The sequence below is a fragment of the Aotus nancymaae genome, unplaced genomic scaffold (genome assembly GCF_030222135.1).
Source record: "Aotus nancymaae isolate 86718 unplaced genomic scaffold, 86718_ANA_hifiasm-v0.15.2.pri h1tg000036l, whole genome shotgun sequence".
Classification (NCBI taxonomy): Eukaryota; Metazoa; Chordata; class Mammalia; order Primates; family Aotidae; genus Aotus; species Aotus nancymaae.
In genome coordinates, this window is record NW_026988450.1 from 31,172,044 (window position 1) to 31,187,153 (window position 15,110).

At 38.0% G+C, this 15,110-nt stretch overlaps 1 pseudogene; it reads left to right on the forward strand.

Moving 5' to 3' along the window:
* The first annotated feature begins 13,822 nt into the window (after nucleotides 1-13,822).
* Nucleotides 13,823-14,723, forward strand: LOC135277966 (large ribosomal subunit protein uL18-like; annotated as a pseudogene).
* The last annotated feature ends 387 nt before the right edge of the window (nucleotides 14,724-15,110 follow it).

The window sequence follows — 15,110 nt, forward strand, 5'->3', positions numbered from 1 at the left end:
TTAACAATGTAAATAAACTGAACAAACATAAAATGCCAATTTTTAAAAATCTGCACATAATTTTATTATATTTTATTATTCAATTTGTGAATAAACATTTGCAATATACTCATTTCAAACTTGTGAACATACCATGATGTTATCCTAATTTGTACTAATGTAAAAATGTGGCACCGTATTTTTATAAAATTCCCAGGAGTGACAGATTCATTTTTTTCAACTTTTATTTTAAGTTCAAGGTAAATGTACAGGTTTGTTATATAGGTAAATATGTGACATGGGGGTTTGTTGTGCAGATTATTTCCTCACCCAGGTTAAGCCTAGTCCCCATTAGTTATTTTTCTTGATCCGCTCCCTCTCAACCTCCACCCTCCGATAGGCTCCAGTGTGTCTTGTTCCCCTCTGTGCATCGATGTGTTCTCATCATTTAGCTCCCACTTATAAGTGAGAACATGCAGTATTTGGTTCTCTGTTCCTCTGTTAGTTTGCTAAAGATAATGACCTCCAGGGCCATCCATGTTTCTGCAAAGGACATGATCTTGCTCTTTTTTGTGGCTGCATGGTATTCCATGGTATATATGTACCACATTTTCTTTATTCAGTCTATCATTGATGGGCATTTAGGTTGATTCCATGTCTTTGCTATTGTGAATAATGCTGCAATAAACATACACATACATGTGTCTTTATAATAGAATGATTTATATTCCTTAGAGTATACACCCAATAATGGGCTTGCTGAGTCAAATGGAAGCTACCATGCCATCTTCCACAATGGTTGAACTAGTTTACAAACCCACCAAGAGTGTTTATAAGTGTTCCTTTTTCTCTACAACCTCGCCAGCATCAGCTTTTTTTGGGAGGTGGGTTTTTTTTTACTTTTTAATAATAGCCATTTTGACTGGTGTGAAATGGTATCTCATTGTGGTTTTGCTTTGCCTTTCTCTAATAATCAGTGATATTGGGCTTTTTTCCATATGAATTTTTGGCTGCATGTATGTCTTCTTTTGAGAAGTGTCTGTTCATGTCCTTTGCCCACTTTTTAATGGAGTTGTTTCTTTCTTGTAAATTTAAGTTCCTTATAGATGCAGGATATTAGGATGTATAGTTTGCAAAATTTTCTTCCATTCTATAGGTTGTCATTTTACTCTGTTCATAATTTCCTTTGCTGTGCAGAAGCTCTTTAGTTTAATTAGATACCATTTGTCAATTCTTGCTTTTGTCACAATTGCTTTTGGCATCATAGTGAAATCTTTGCCTATGCCGATGTCCTGAATGATATTACCTAGGTTGTCTTCAGGGCTTATATAGTTTGGGGTTTTACATTTAAGTCTTTAATCCATTTTGAATTAATTTTTGTATACTGTGCAAGGAAGGGATCCAGTTTCAATCTTCTGAAAATGCCGGTTTTCTTTATTCCCCCAAGAATTTTATTACATGTTCAAATGTTCTAAAACTACAGCCTTATAGCCCCAGCAAATAACTGGTCTACCTCAAAATGTATGAAGCTGGCAGTTTCTGTTGCCCCAGATACTTTTTACAGCATCTGAGCTAACCATTATGCCATTACACTTTTAAGTCTTTCCTGGAACCACAGTATAAATAATGTCCCCCATAAGAGGACTTCAGACCCCTTCAATAACTTTCATTTTTATCATATAATGTCTCTAGGAAAGGGTAAAGTGGAGAAAAGAACCCACGGTATGAGCTCTAGAAGAGAAAAAAAAAAAAGAAAGAAAGCATGATTGTTCACATAAACAGGGACAAGGGAAGAAAATATATAATTCCTGCATAGTCATATAATCCATTTTAAGGAACACTTAGAACAGGAATTTAGTGCATGATGTGTTATAGATAGAGCTTGGGTATCAACTGTATGACCATCAGTATTTAGCTTAAGTATTAATATCCTAAAGCCTTAGTTTGTTATCTATAAAATGGATATAGAGCTATTAAATTATCTTTAAAAAATAATTTAATTTTTTAATTAAAAATATTTTAAGAGTCTCTCTGATTTCTGAAGCCATTTATGGGAGTTGGAGAGTTGAGGAATTAATATAGAACACTTTCCCTTTCATGGGTCCAAAGCACACTCAAAGTTATGTCTGTTGTCTTATGAGCTTTGAATTCCATTCAGATCTTTACAAATTGAAGAGACTTCAAGACCGTTCTCTGGTCCAGTAGCCAGAAGGGCGAATAATTATTGTCTCCATGTTACCTGTCTCTGAAACTTTCTCCAAAAATTCTTTTGAGCCCAAAGTATTGACACTGATGTAATTTAATTAAGCATGTGTGAAATTCCAGTGTTCCAGAAACTGAAATTGACATAATTAAAATGAAATGCAGAATATGCACCTCTGATACCATTTTTTAATGTTACACTCCATCACTCCTGCTTAATATCAAATCACAGGAGGTATTTTTCATCTGTTAATTGAATTTACATGCCCTTCATCATTGGCCTCAAAGCAATTAAACTTCAGGAAAAAATTACTTAAGCAAGGAGTATGATCCAAAATAATAAAGTTCACTAAAGTTGTTTTCACTCAATGATGTCTCTAACAGATAAATCACCATTCATAGTTTCATTCTACTCTAGCCATTTCTCTCGTAAACATTCTCCAATTAAAAACCAAAGGTTCTAGAGAAACATTTTTATTTTTAGAATATTTGTGAAAATCCAGAAAAAAGAAAGCTGCTAATTTCTAATACTGTGTTATAGAAATTATTATTCTTTTGGTAGAACATATATTATTAACAAACACTAAAAGTAAAATCAATAATTTGTCAATTTTTATCTTTCATCCGTGGTGTTTTGCAAATCACATAATATTCTTGGCAGATAATACTTAATTTCATGCATTAAGTATTCACGATAGAGTTCTTAGAACCTAAGAATCTGACTTCTGGCCAGTAAAAAAACCTCCCCATGATATTTGTGAATATTAGGTCAAATCACATGAAATTGACATTTTTGTAGGTTCAAAGTGGTCAAATCTGAGAAATTTCATAGAATGCAACCAAATGTCTAAAGAGTTTTAAATACAAGTATCTTGGTGTACCTAGAAATAGCACTGGTTCTTTCTTCATTAACTTGATGTGAATACATAGTTTGGAATTATCTTGTGGTCAAGGTCTCATCTGCTTGCCATTCTCTATTTTTTCCCCTATCCACTTAATCCTTTGAGTGGATAGCTTCTATTCCAGTGACCCAAAAGAAACTCTTCTCCAAAATTACTGATGTTCATTCAATAAATTGGACACTTTGATCACTCTCTTCTTTAAAATTTTTCCTTCCTGGTTTCCATGTTACTATGTTACTTGTTTCTTGATTTATCTCTCTAAATTTTTCTCATCTTCTGTTTGCCACTGAAATGAGGGCATTCAATTTGTCTCCATCTTCTATCATTTTTCTTGCCCAACAGACATACTGTCACCCCAATCTCCTTCACATTTAGTAAATGAGCTCCTTTTCTGCTCCCTGGCCACCAGAACATGCATATACAACTGCGTTCTTTTTACTGTAATCATCCTGTCTCCTTTCTGTTTACTTTTAAAAAAAGCATCTCTCTTCCTCTACCATTATCCCCTCCTTTTGCTACCACATGCCTTCCACCTATCCCAGGGACCCTGCTCCATTAGATCATCACTTCTCCTATACCCTCACCCCTTTCTATAGTTTCTGTCCCTTCAGTATATAAACTTGTTTCTCCCATGACATAAAGAAAAAATGTCTCGTGATTCTATGTCATCTTCTAGTTACAGTCTTGTCTTTTTGCATTTATAACCAAGTTTAAATATTTTAATTATTTCTTATCTTCATCTTAAAACTTTTGTGACCTTTTGTCATAAGTTGGGCACACACAGAAACAGGCTCTGATAAGAAGTTGATGGTAGTAGTTTATGTAGGGGATAATCTTTGCTAGGGGAAAGAGAAATGAGTCAAGGTAGGAAAAAAGTCAATATAGAATGTGTTTATTTTTAGGTTACTATTGTGGGAAAATGGGATTTGATTCTCATTTGGCACCTTTGGGAAACTGTAGAACAGATCTTAAGAGTGTTTTTGTCCTTGGGAGAGGAAATACTGGGGTACTTACAAATCAACTCACATCTTAAATCATTGCGGGCTGCTCCTGCAAGCGTTAACTCTCTGGCAAGTATTAACTATCTGGCCAGTTCCAGGACGAGGCTGGGCTCTTGCTGATGACAAAGCCCTCACAGAAAGTAGGAAGCCATCGACAGGTTTGGAAATACTGAATGCCAAAGAAATGTGGGAGGGGCACCAACTGTGTCTGCTACACCCATTGTAATTAGCTTCCTGTTTTCAACACTTTGCTTTTCTGGTGGAGAGCCAGAGCTCTTGTAATTGCCACACTTAACGAAATCTCTTTTGTCCTCCCCCTCCTTGACCTTTCTCTATGCAACATTTGGCTTCCAGTCCTTATCTCCCTTGATAGCTCTCTTCCTTGGCTTCTCTTTCTTGTTGCTTCTACCTCTGTAACAATTTAGCTTTTTTTCCCAGCTTCTTATTTCCCTGTGCTGATGCTTTGCAAGGCTCTGCTTTGGCTTTCTCATTCTATACACAATTCCTGAGGCATCCCTTCCAATTTTATGACTCCTCCAACCACCAGCATGATGATGACTTCTAAACCCATGTTTCTAGCCTGGACTCCTCTCTTGTAGTGACAGCCTTATATCAGATTGCATTCTATGTTCCCATTTCCTGTGGTGCTAGAACATCTCAACCAGAATGTCACAGAGGTAATCAAACTCAGCATTCACAAAACAGGAGAATTTTCTGTCTTTAACACATGTTCTACCTCCTATATTCCTTCTAACAAAATGGATCATCAGCTAACCAATCTATCTGGAAGTCATTTCAGCCTTTTTTTTTCCTTTTTTTTTTTTTTTTTGATATAAGAGTCTCACTCTGTCGCCCAGGCTGGAGTGCAGTGGCATGATCTCAGCTTATTGCAACCTCTGTTTCCTGGGTTCAAACAATTCTCCTGCCTCAACCTCCCAAGTAGCTGAGATTACAGGCGCCTGCCACCATGCCCGGCTAATTTTTGTATTTTAGTAGAGACAGGGTTTCACCATGTTAGTCAGGCTAGTCTCGAACTCCTGACTTCAAATGATCCGCCCACCCCCACCTCCCAAAGTGCTGGAATTACAGGCATGAGCCACGGTGCCCGGCCTCATTTCAGCCTTTGTAATTTTCCTCATTTTTCACATCTAACTAGTGACCAAGCCCTGTCGATTGTACCTGCTTAACACTCTCCAGTTTGTTCACACCTGCTCTTTCTCGTTACACCATTTCAGTTTCATCACTCGGCCTCTAATCTCACCTTATCACTCAGTAAACCTTCACCCTACTGTCAGAATTGTGTTTCAGAAACACGAATCTGACCAAATGCTTACTGGAAAAGTCCAAATTCTTTCCCATAACATGAAGAGTCTCCATGAGCTGGCCCTCGTTTTATCTCCAGCCTTAGACTCACCATTTCCTCTCCCCACCTACTCTACACCCCAGCCACTGTAATTTCCGAATTGTTTTATAAAGTTCCAAATCTCTATAGATTTGACTGAAACTTATATATAACACATAGAGTGCCATGTAGTCTAAGAAATTTACAAATATTATATTATTTAATCCTCATAACCACCGTATGTATGTATTATCATTGTTATCCTCATTTTATAGATGAAGAAACTAAGGCCCAAAGAGGTTAAGTGATTCAACCAACATTACATATCTAGTACGTACACAGCCAGGATTCAAATCCAGGCACTCTGGCTCCAGAGTTGTTACTCTTGACCACCCTACCACAACAAACTGGATTTATTAGTGTCATTTCTCTCTGTCTGGAAAATCCTCATCTTCCCCACACTTGCAGTGGGTCTTTCTCTTTCTTGGTCTTCATTTCTTTGGTAGTCTTGACCTCCCTCTCTCCTTTGAACCCCTCTATAGTACAAATACACATATGTTTATTTCCATATGTGTCTGCCTTTAGTATACACTCCTGATGGTCACTACCTTATTTGTTCCTATAGTTTTCTCTGACCCTAAATGCTGGATGTTCCTAAGCTTAAGCCTTTGATCTCCTTTTCTATCTACACTGACTCTCTTGGTGAGATCACCAATAGATCATCGGTTTCAGGCTGCAAACATCATCTGTACAGGATAACTGTTACATTTGGAGCTCCCACTCAGAATTCTCTCCTGAACTCCAGACTCACATAAAACAGGCTTCTCTAACTTCACTGGATTGTCTAATAAGTATTGCACAGTTAACATGTTTAAAACTACTCCCAATCCTTAATTCTCACAAACTCTGTCTCAGCCTTCTTCATCTCAGCCAGGATAACACCATTCTTGCAGTTACTCAGGGTAAATAATGTTGGAATCATCTTTCATTCTTCTTTTTTCTCTCATGCTCCACAATCAATCCGCAAGTTATGTTGACTCTACTTTCAACATATACCCGAATACAACCAATGCTCTCCACCTCACTACAATTAACCTGGTCCCAACCACCATCATTTCTTGTCTGGATTTGCTGGATTAGCCTCTCAACTGCTTCTGCTCTTTCCCTTTTAATTATCATTTCCAACAGAAGCCTGGGTGATACTAATAGAACTTAAGTCAGGTCATATCATACTTCCATGAAAATCATCTCAACAGCCTCAAATGCCTACAAGACCTGGCGTCCGCTACCTCTGACATCACATCCTTCTACTCTACCTCTGCTGCAGAAACACCTGCCTTCTAACCATTCATTCCTCCAATGCTCCAGACTTGTTCCTACCCTTGTGCCTTTGCACTTAGTGTTCATACTGCTGCTTGCTGTTCTGCCTGGAACATTGGTTTCCCTGCTACCTTTGCTTCTTTATCTGCTCTGATCTTTGTTCAAATGTCACATTCTTAGTGAGGTCTTCCCTAACTACGTCATTTATAATTGAAAGTACTTAACCCTAACATTTTCTATTCCACTTTCCGGCTTTCCTTTTCTACATATCACCATCTAACAGCATATAGTTACTTATTAATTTTATTTTCTGTCTACTCTCACTAGGATCTAAGTTTCATTTAAGTTCCCTGCTTCATTCCCAGCACCAAGCAATTCCTACTGTATAAGTACTCAACCGACGTTGGCGCTTATCCTCCTCAGCCTGTAGCCCTGTGCCTAGAACTCTCCTTTGATAAATGCTTGTTGAATTTGTAATTGAACATATCATCTTTTAAATCATCTATCTAAACTATCCTAAGGTCTCTATAAAGATAACTCCAATCTCTATTTCCATTCTAAACCTCTCATTCAAGACTTAAAGTTGCAATGCCAACAGCCTCTTGTTTAGCTCAACCTAGGTGGTGTTCTAGCACTTCCAATTCAGTCGAAAATGAAATTCATCTTCTCCAAACTCAATTAGCTTTCTTCCCAAACTCAATTAGCTTTCTTATTCTTTTATTAATGTTCAAGATATCATCATCTGTCTTTCATCAGCCATTTTTGTTTCACTGACCTCTATATCCAAACAATTATCAAACCCTAAGATTCTACCTATGTGATGTTTCTCTAGTTTGCTTTTTTCTTTCATTCACACTGACAATGTCTACATTAAACTTCAACTACCTCTTTTAATCTGTCAATTCAATCAGCCATTCAGTTCTCCATCCATCTCTTCCTGCATCTGGAAACATTACTGAGTCCCCACTGCCCTGGGTACTTCACCTAGTATTGTGCAAAGTGTGCCAGGAAATGGTTTTTCTTTTTTCGATCAGAAATGTCACTTGGTAGGCCAAATTGATACAGTATGTTCTGTTTCAATCCTTTCACTATATTATTAACATTAGTGACTGGAAAAGCAAAGCCAAGTCCCGAATCCATGCCAGTCAAAACCCATTTAAATCTTCCTGGTGCTAATGGCAGCAGTCTAATATGCTCTACTTGCCATCTGTGTGCTGGTTCTTTACCTCTGGGAATATGTTTCATTGCATTTTGTAAGCATTGCGTCTTCTGCTGACAAATTGGACAATTACGGTTAATGGTTTGTATTCCTTCTGGTGCTACCAGTAAGGGACATCATTCAGCTCAGCATTACATGGCTTGCTTCCTCTTATCATATCACGTCCCCAAATAGCCACTTCTAGGAAATGCACTGGAGCATCTACCTGTTGGCCTTAGTTTCCCTCAGATCCTGGTAAGGGATTGTTCTGTCTTATTAAATTTATTCTCATAATTATGTTAACACCTCCTCCCTCAAAAACCTTACATTTAATGAGGAAATAATCTTTGCTTTCATAATCTCTGGTAGCTTCAACCTCATTTGAACATGTCTGGGAATATTGATAGTAATCAAATCTAATTGCTTACAGGTGACAGCCATTTTAAACCCATAGCTGTTTTGGCATTGGAAGGGACTGTATCGAACATGGACAGTAGAAACTATAAATCCAAACAATAACATTTTACTCAAGGATGAGTCAAGAAGTCATTGCTTCATTATTCAGCCAATGCAAAAAACACCCCTCCTGAAGGATTAATATTATAACACTAGCTCCCTCTGTTGCTCATTTCAGAAATGACATGACATTCAGAGCTATTTTGTGCAGCCATGAAAATAGACGTCCCCAAAAGTAAAATATTAAACTATATTAAATCAATGGAGGCACATTTGAAATTTTATGTCTTTAAAACCATCACACTGCAGATAGAAGGGAAAAATAAATAACTTGGTATTTAGTGGCAATTTCATACAGTGTCTCCTTCCCTTTTGCTTATTCTGATCAACCAATATATATTGTGTTTAGGAGAATCAGTGATAATGGAATGTAACATGAACATATAATTTCAGGCTCTCGGAAGACAGCGGTTGTCAAGTTTCAGCTTGCATAAGGACAATGTGGACAAGTGGCTCTCAAGCTTTGCCATGCATCAGAATTACCTGGAGGTCTCAATAAGGCATTGATTGCTGGATCCCATCCACAGAGTTTCTGAACAAGTAGTTTTGGAGCTGAGAGAGTACATGCCTCGTACTCTGGGACCTCTGTTCTAGAGCATTACGACTCAAATCTGATCTGCAAGACAGCAGATCAGCTTCACCTGGGAGTCTATAAACACACAGAATCTCAGGCCTATTCCAGATTTACTGAATCAGAATCATCTGTTTAAAATCATTCCCAGGTGATTTGTATCCACAGTAAAGCTTGAGAGGCGTTTGCTTAGAGCAGGGGTGGCAAACTCTGTGGCAAAAGGCCAGACGGTAAATAAGTTTTACAGGCTGTACCATCTCTGTCACAAATACTCAACTCTGCCATTGTAGTTCAAAAACATCCATAGACTGATTGTGAGTGTATTCCAATAAAACTTTATTTACAAAAACGGAGAGTGGGCCATTTTTCCTCCTCTGGTTATAGTTTATTGACCTCTGGCTTAGACTGTATGTGTCTATGTATATTGTTATTTTGTTGCATTTTAACCTTGCTTCACCTCCCTTAGTCACTGCTTCAGCAGTTCTGGGGTTGAACCTATGCTTTGTATTTTAAAAAACATTTTTTTAAAATTTTTATTGCATTTTAGGTTTTGGGGTACATGTGAAGAACATGTAAGATTGTTGCATAGGTACACACATGGCAATGTGATTTGCTGCCTTCCTCCCCATCACCTATATCTGGCATTTCTCCCCATGTTATCCCTCCCCAGTTCCCCACCCCCCGCTGTCCCTCCTGTATTTTGACCCCCACAGACCCCAGTGTGTGATACTCCCCTCTCTGTGTGCATGTGTTCTCATTGTTCAACACCCACCTATGAGTGAGAACATGCGGTGTTTGATTTTCTGTTCTTGTGTCAGTTTGCTGAGAATGATGGTTTCCAGGTTCATCCATGTCCCTACAAAGGACACAAACTCATCCTGGAAAAGTTTGATTCAAGTGGTCAGCAAGTCACACTTTGCAAAACAACTTAAGCCCTTGTTTTGCTTAATAATTGGCAATATCCAATTATTTTTATTATTTATATTTTTCTGTTATATGACTCATAAAAAGAAAAAATTAAGATCTTTGATCTATTCTTTTCAATAACGCCTTCCATGTTCTTTCAAATGTTTTCCACTCTCACTTTGGGCTGATACTAATGTTTGTGTTTTTCCTCAACAGAAATTGAGTGCCACAATGAAACTTGGCTTCCGTAAGGAAAAAGGACAAACTGCATACACATTTAAGCCGAAAACTCATTACAGAAGAAAATTAGAAGCAATGAGAACTGCAAATCCTTCTTCTTTATTGCTTCTCTATTTTTTTCAAAGCAAAACTCAACTGCTCTAACGAAACTATTCAGTTTTATGATTAAAACAAAAGTGTTGTGCATTTACTTTCTCTCAGTCCTATATGAAACATACAGAGTCAGAGAGGGAAAACAAAGGCAACTGTGAAATGAACTTTTTTTCTTATTCTCTAAATGATGAGTTGTTCCTTTTGTAAAAGTAAGATTTGAATTAACCTTTTCATCCCAATCTCCCAGTGCCTTTCACCAACTCTCTTTTCTCTCAAAGGCACTAATTCTAAAACAAGTCAATGAATTTTTCTGCTGCCATTCGTTTAATTGACCTTTAAAAAGTTGTGAGAAACAATATATGGAAAGAAATTTAACTGTTAGTGAACAGAGATGAAAATTATAAATGTTATGTTTTTAACATATTGTTTAAAAATGATCTCTGTACATCCAGCTTCATCTTGGGTGCCTTGTTCACCTGGATATGCTCAATGACCAGAGAATCTACATCTAAACCGTTACAGAGAGTAAGTTCAGCATTACTGTCTGCATTTTTAAGCATGTGCAGCAAAAATACAGCACTTTGTGGGAGGCCAGCAACCCTGTGTCCAGCCCCATTGTTTGGTCTGGGCATACCTACCAACTCTACCATTGTAAAGTCGAAATGGCACACACCGTTTCTGTAAAGTGACATCTTCCAGATACCTCATGGCTTTTCATATACGTGTACTCTTAATGACCTGGGCAGTTTCATGCATGTTCGTAAAGTGAACACAATTTGAACCTCTTGATTTGCATGATTTTGTGGAGTTTTCTGGGTCAAGTGAATAGAAAACTGTTTTCACAGATCCTCAGGGTGCTTAGGGAAATAGCAATTTGTTGTTTTTTAATCATTCTAAATAAATACTATTTTGCAGCCAATTCTGTATTTGTAATTTTTATAATTTTTTCATAAAAAAACTCCAAAATTGTATACATTTCAAGCTCACAAAATCTAGATCTGTACCTGGTAGGGGAGATATGAAGGACCAAGAGAAAGATTAAACATAGCCAGGCAGGGTAACTCACACCTGTAAGCCCAGCACTTTGGTAGGCTGAGTTGGAAATATTGCTTAAAACCAGAAGTTAAGACCGACTTGGTCAACATAACAAGACCCTATCTCTACAAAAATAAAATTAAAATAAAATTTCATTAAAAAGAGAAGTATTCAAGAGAAAGATCAAGATCAAGAGGGACCTCCCTACTGAGTAGAGTCTCACACACCAGCGACCTCCTCTTCCCACTTGAGGACCAGGCTTCCCTGGCCTGCTTTTCTTCCATATTTGCCACATATTATTCATGCTGTCAAAGTAGTAGCTACCTGCTAGAATACTGCATTGAGTGTGAGGTACAATGTACAACAGGATTATAGTAGGGTGCAGGTAAAAGGTAAGCACAATGATCAGTGCCAAAAAAAGAGAGTGGTTAGTGATGTGAGAAGGTAATTGCCTCTTGAGTATACCAAAGAGCTTGGGCAGGGCACAGCAACATAATGCTAAGTCTGATGGTTAATACTGAGTGTCAACTTGATTGGATTGAGGGATGCAATATTGATTCTGGGGTGTCTGTGAGGGTGTTGCCAAAAGAGCTTAAGTGGGCTGGAGAAGACAGATCCTCCCTTATTTAGGTGGGCACCATCTAATCAGCTGCCAATGAATATCAAGCAGGCAGAAAAATGTGAAGAGGCATGACTGGCCTAGCCTCCCAGCCTACATCTTTCTCCCATGCTGGATGCTTCCTGCTCTCAAACATCAGACTCCAAGTTCTTCAGTTTTGAGACTTGAATTGGCTCCCCTTTCTCCTCAAGCTTACAGACAGCTTGGTACCAGAATACCAAAATCTGTCCACTCCTGTCCAAAATCTAGTCAGGAGCGGTCCTAGAGGAACAGAATATTGAGGATGGAGTTCCTTCATTGGTTTTGGGGTTTCTGGAATTGGCTGCTTAATGTGATTAGACCTAAAAATGCTAAGGACTCTACTTCTAATAGTATGGAGAACACTGATAACCCTCGGTGGAAACTGTTTAGAGAGTTATACCTTTGACCATATGTGGAGAACCAAGGAACACAATGAAACTGATTGGTCGTTCCTAAATTCAGTGGACAAAATGATGAAAGAAAATGACAAACTTGGGGATTCTGTCTCCTGGCTTCAGAAGCAGACACTGAGCCTCAAATCTGCTAAGATTGCCCTGAGAGTCTTATCTCCTGTAGAGAAAGAACTGAAAAGGAGACACAAGCCCTTATCATGCGAGGGGCTGACCCGCAACAAAAGATGCAAGCACAGCCTTGCCACGTGTCTACTGTTAAAGTGAGGGCATTGATTGGAAAAGAAACGACTAATACACAGTTAAATGATATAGCATTATTAAATAAGTTGTAATGTATCCCGAAGTGCCCAATGACGGCTACAGAATTTCCATATAGGTTAGTTATTTGCTTGAAAAGTAAAGACAGGAGACTGATAATGTAAGTTTGCATAGATAGACCCAGTATTTACTTATATATAACTACATGTTATTTGAGATGGCTTGCAGCAAGTGGGATGCTGATGGAGGCTATGTGGGGTAGAGGCTGGGAGTACAGCATCTCCTGCTCATACCATCCCAGGGAACCTGCCCTGACCTCTTGATGCCTTGCTGTAAACTATTAGCTTCAGGTTGTATTTATTGCTGAATTATTTAGCTTCTGTTTGGTCAATTCCTTAAAATGAGCCACCAAAAATTTAAGAATGTTAAATTGTGTGTAAACACAAAAGATTGAGAACCACAAAACTGTAAAGAACTTCTTTTGAGTTCAAATGTAAAATCTGTTTGTTTGCAGGAATAACTCCAGAGTTACCGGCAGCTCATGCAAGATTCTCTGTCTATAGTAAATAATGTACTTCACAACATCATTCAACACAAATCCATTTATCCTATACCTAGTAAGTCCAGGTATTGTGTCTGCATCTGGGCATACAAAGGACAAGACACGGTTAATTGAGCCTTGGCTCTGAGCTCAGTAATCTGGACTAGAATCACAGTCTTATATGGAATGTAAGTGTAAGTATGTTTACTCTCCTCTGGAAAGAAGTAGTGGGAAAATAGCTTTTGTTTTTCGTGGAAGAAGAATGACTCCCCCCAAAAAGGAGTAGAAGATGGAAATTATTCCATGGTGAACATGAAGATTAATTGTTTATTTCTTCCTTGGGGGATGCTTTTGAAAAGCATGTTCATTTTTTACCTTTGGGGGCCTGACATTTTTTAATTAATTTACGGTAATGTGCTAGCATCTTTTTTTTTTATTAATACAAGCCACAGTGATAAGGAGAAAAGAGTCTGTAAAGCAAAGATGGACAAAATCTTCAAATTAACCCAGGGTGGGGAGAAGTTAGAGAGAAAAGATTTCCTAGCACCTTAATGTGCTTAGATGTGCTAGCATCTTAATACATTTTTTCTTATGATAGAAAAAAATATGCTTATAAGTGACTTAGGGGGCCTGCAGGTCTCTGTTGAGCCGTGGATGCAGGTCTCTGTTCCACAGGATGGGGTTTGTTAAAGTTGTTAAGAATAAGGCCTACTTTAAGAGATACCAAGTGAAATTTAGAAGACGACAAGAGGGTAAAAATGATTACTATGCTTGGAAGCACTTGGTGATACAGGATAAAATAAATACAAAACACTCAAATACAGGATGATAGTTCATGTAACAGAGATATCATTTGTCAGATTGCTTACGCCTATATAGAGGGAAATATGATAGTCTGCACAGCATATGCACACAAACTGCCAAAATATGGTGTGAAGATTGGTTTGACAAATTATGCTGCAGTGTATTGTACTGGCCTGCTGCTGGCCCGCAGGCTTCTCAATAGGTTTGGCATGGACAAGATCTATGAAGGCCAAGTGAAGGTGACTGGCGATGAATACAATGTGGAAAGCATTGATGGTCAGCCAGGTGCCTTTACCTGTTATTTGGATGCAGCCCTTGCCAGAACAACCACTGGCAATAAACTTTTTGGTGTCCTGAAAGGGAGCTGCGGATGGAGGCTTGTCTATCTCTCACAGTACCAAATGATTCCCTGGTTATGATTCTCAAAGCAAGGAATTTAATGCAGAAGTACACTGGAAGTACACCATGGGCCAGAATGTTGCAGATTACATGTGCTACTTAATGGAAGAAGATGAAGATGCTTATAAAAGACAGTTCTCTCAATATGTAAGAAACAGTGTAACTCCAGACATGATGGAGGAGATGTATAAGAAAGCTCATACTGCTATACGAGAGAATCCAATATATAAAAGGAAGCCCAAGAAAGAAGCTGAAAAGAAGAGGTGGAACCATCCCAAAATGTCCCTTGCTCAGAAGAAAGATCTGGCAGCTCAAAAGAAGGCAAGCTTCCTCAGCGCTCAGGAGCGGGCTGCTGAAAGCTAAACCAAACAATTTTCTATGAGGATTTTTCATATAAAGACAATAAACTTATTGGCAGAAAAAAGAAAAAAGTAAGTTGGGGCCATGCTGGGAAAAATCTGAGAAGTGTGGGAAAGGCATTAAGTCACCTGAAGACCTACTCATTTCACTTCATGGTTTTGCTGAAAATCAGCTAGGCTTGCATGCTGTTACTTCTGTTCCATTTTTTAAAATTCCTAAATCATCAATACATTAATATAAGCAAACCTATACTCTTATTTATTTAAACAAAATTCTCAAAAGTTATTTTTCAGAACTGATTAAGATTTAACTTAGGCTTATACTTTTAAGAAACAAGCATATTGGCAGTGAGTTTCAAAGAAAGCTTAGAAATCTTCTCGATATTTGTAA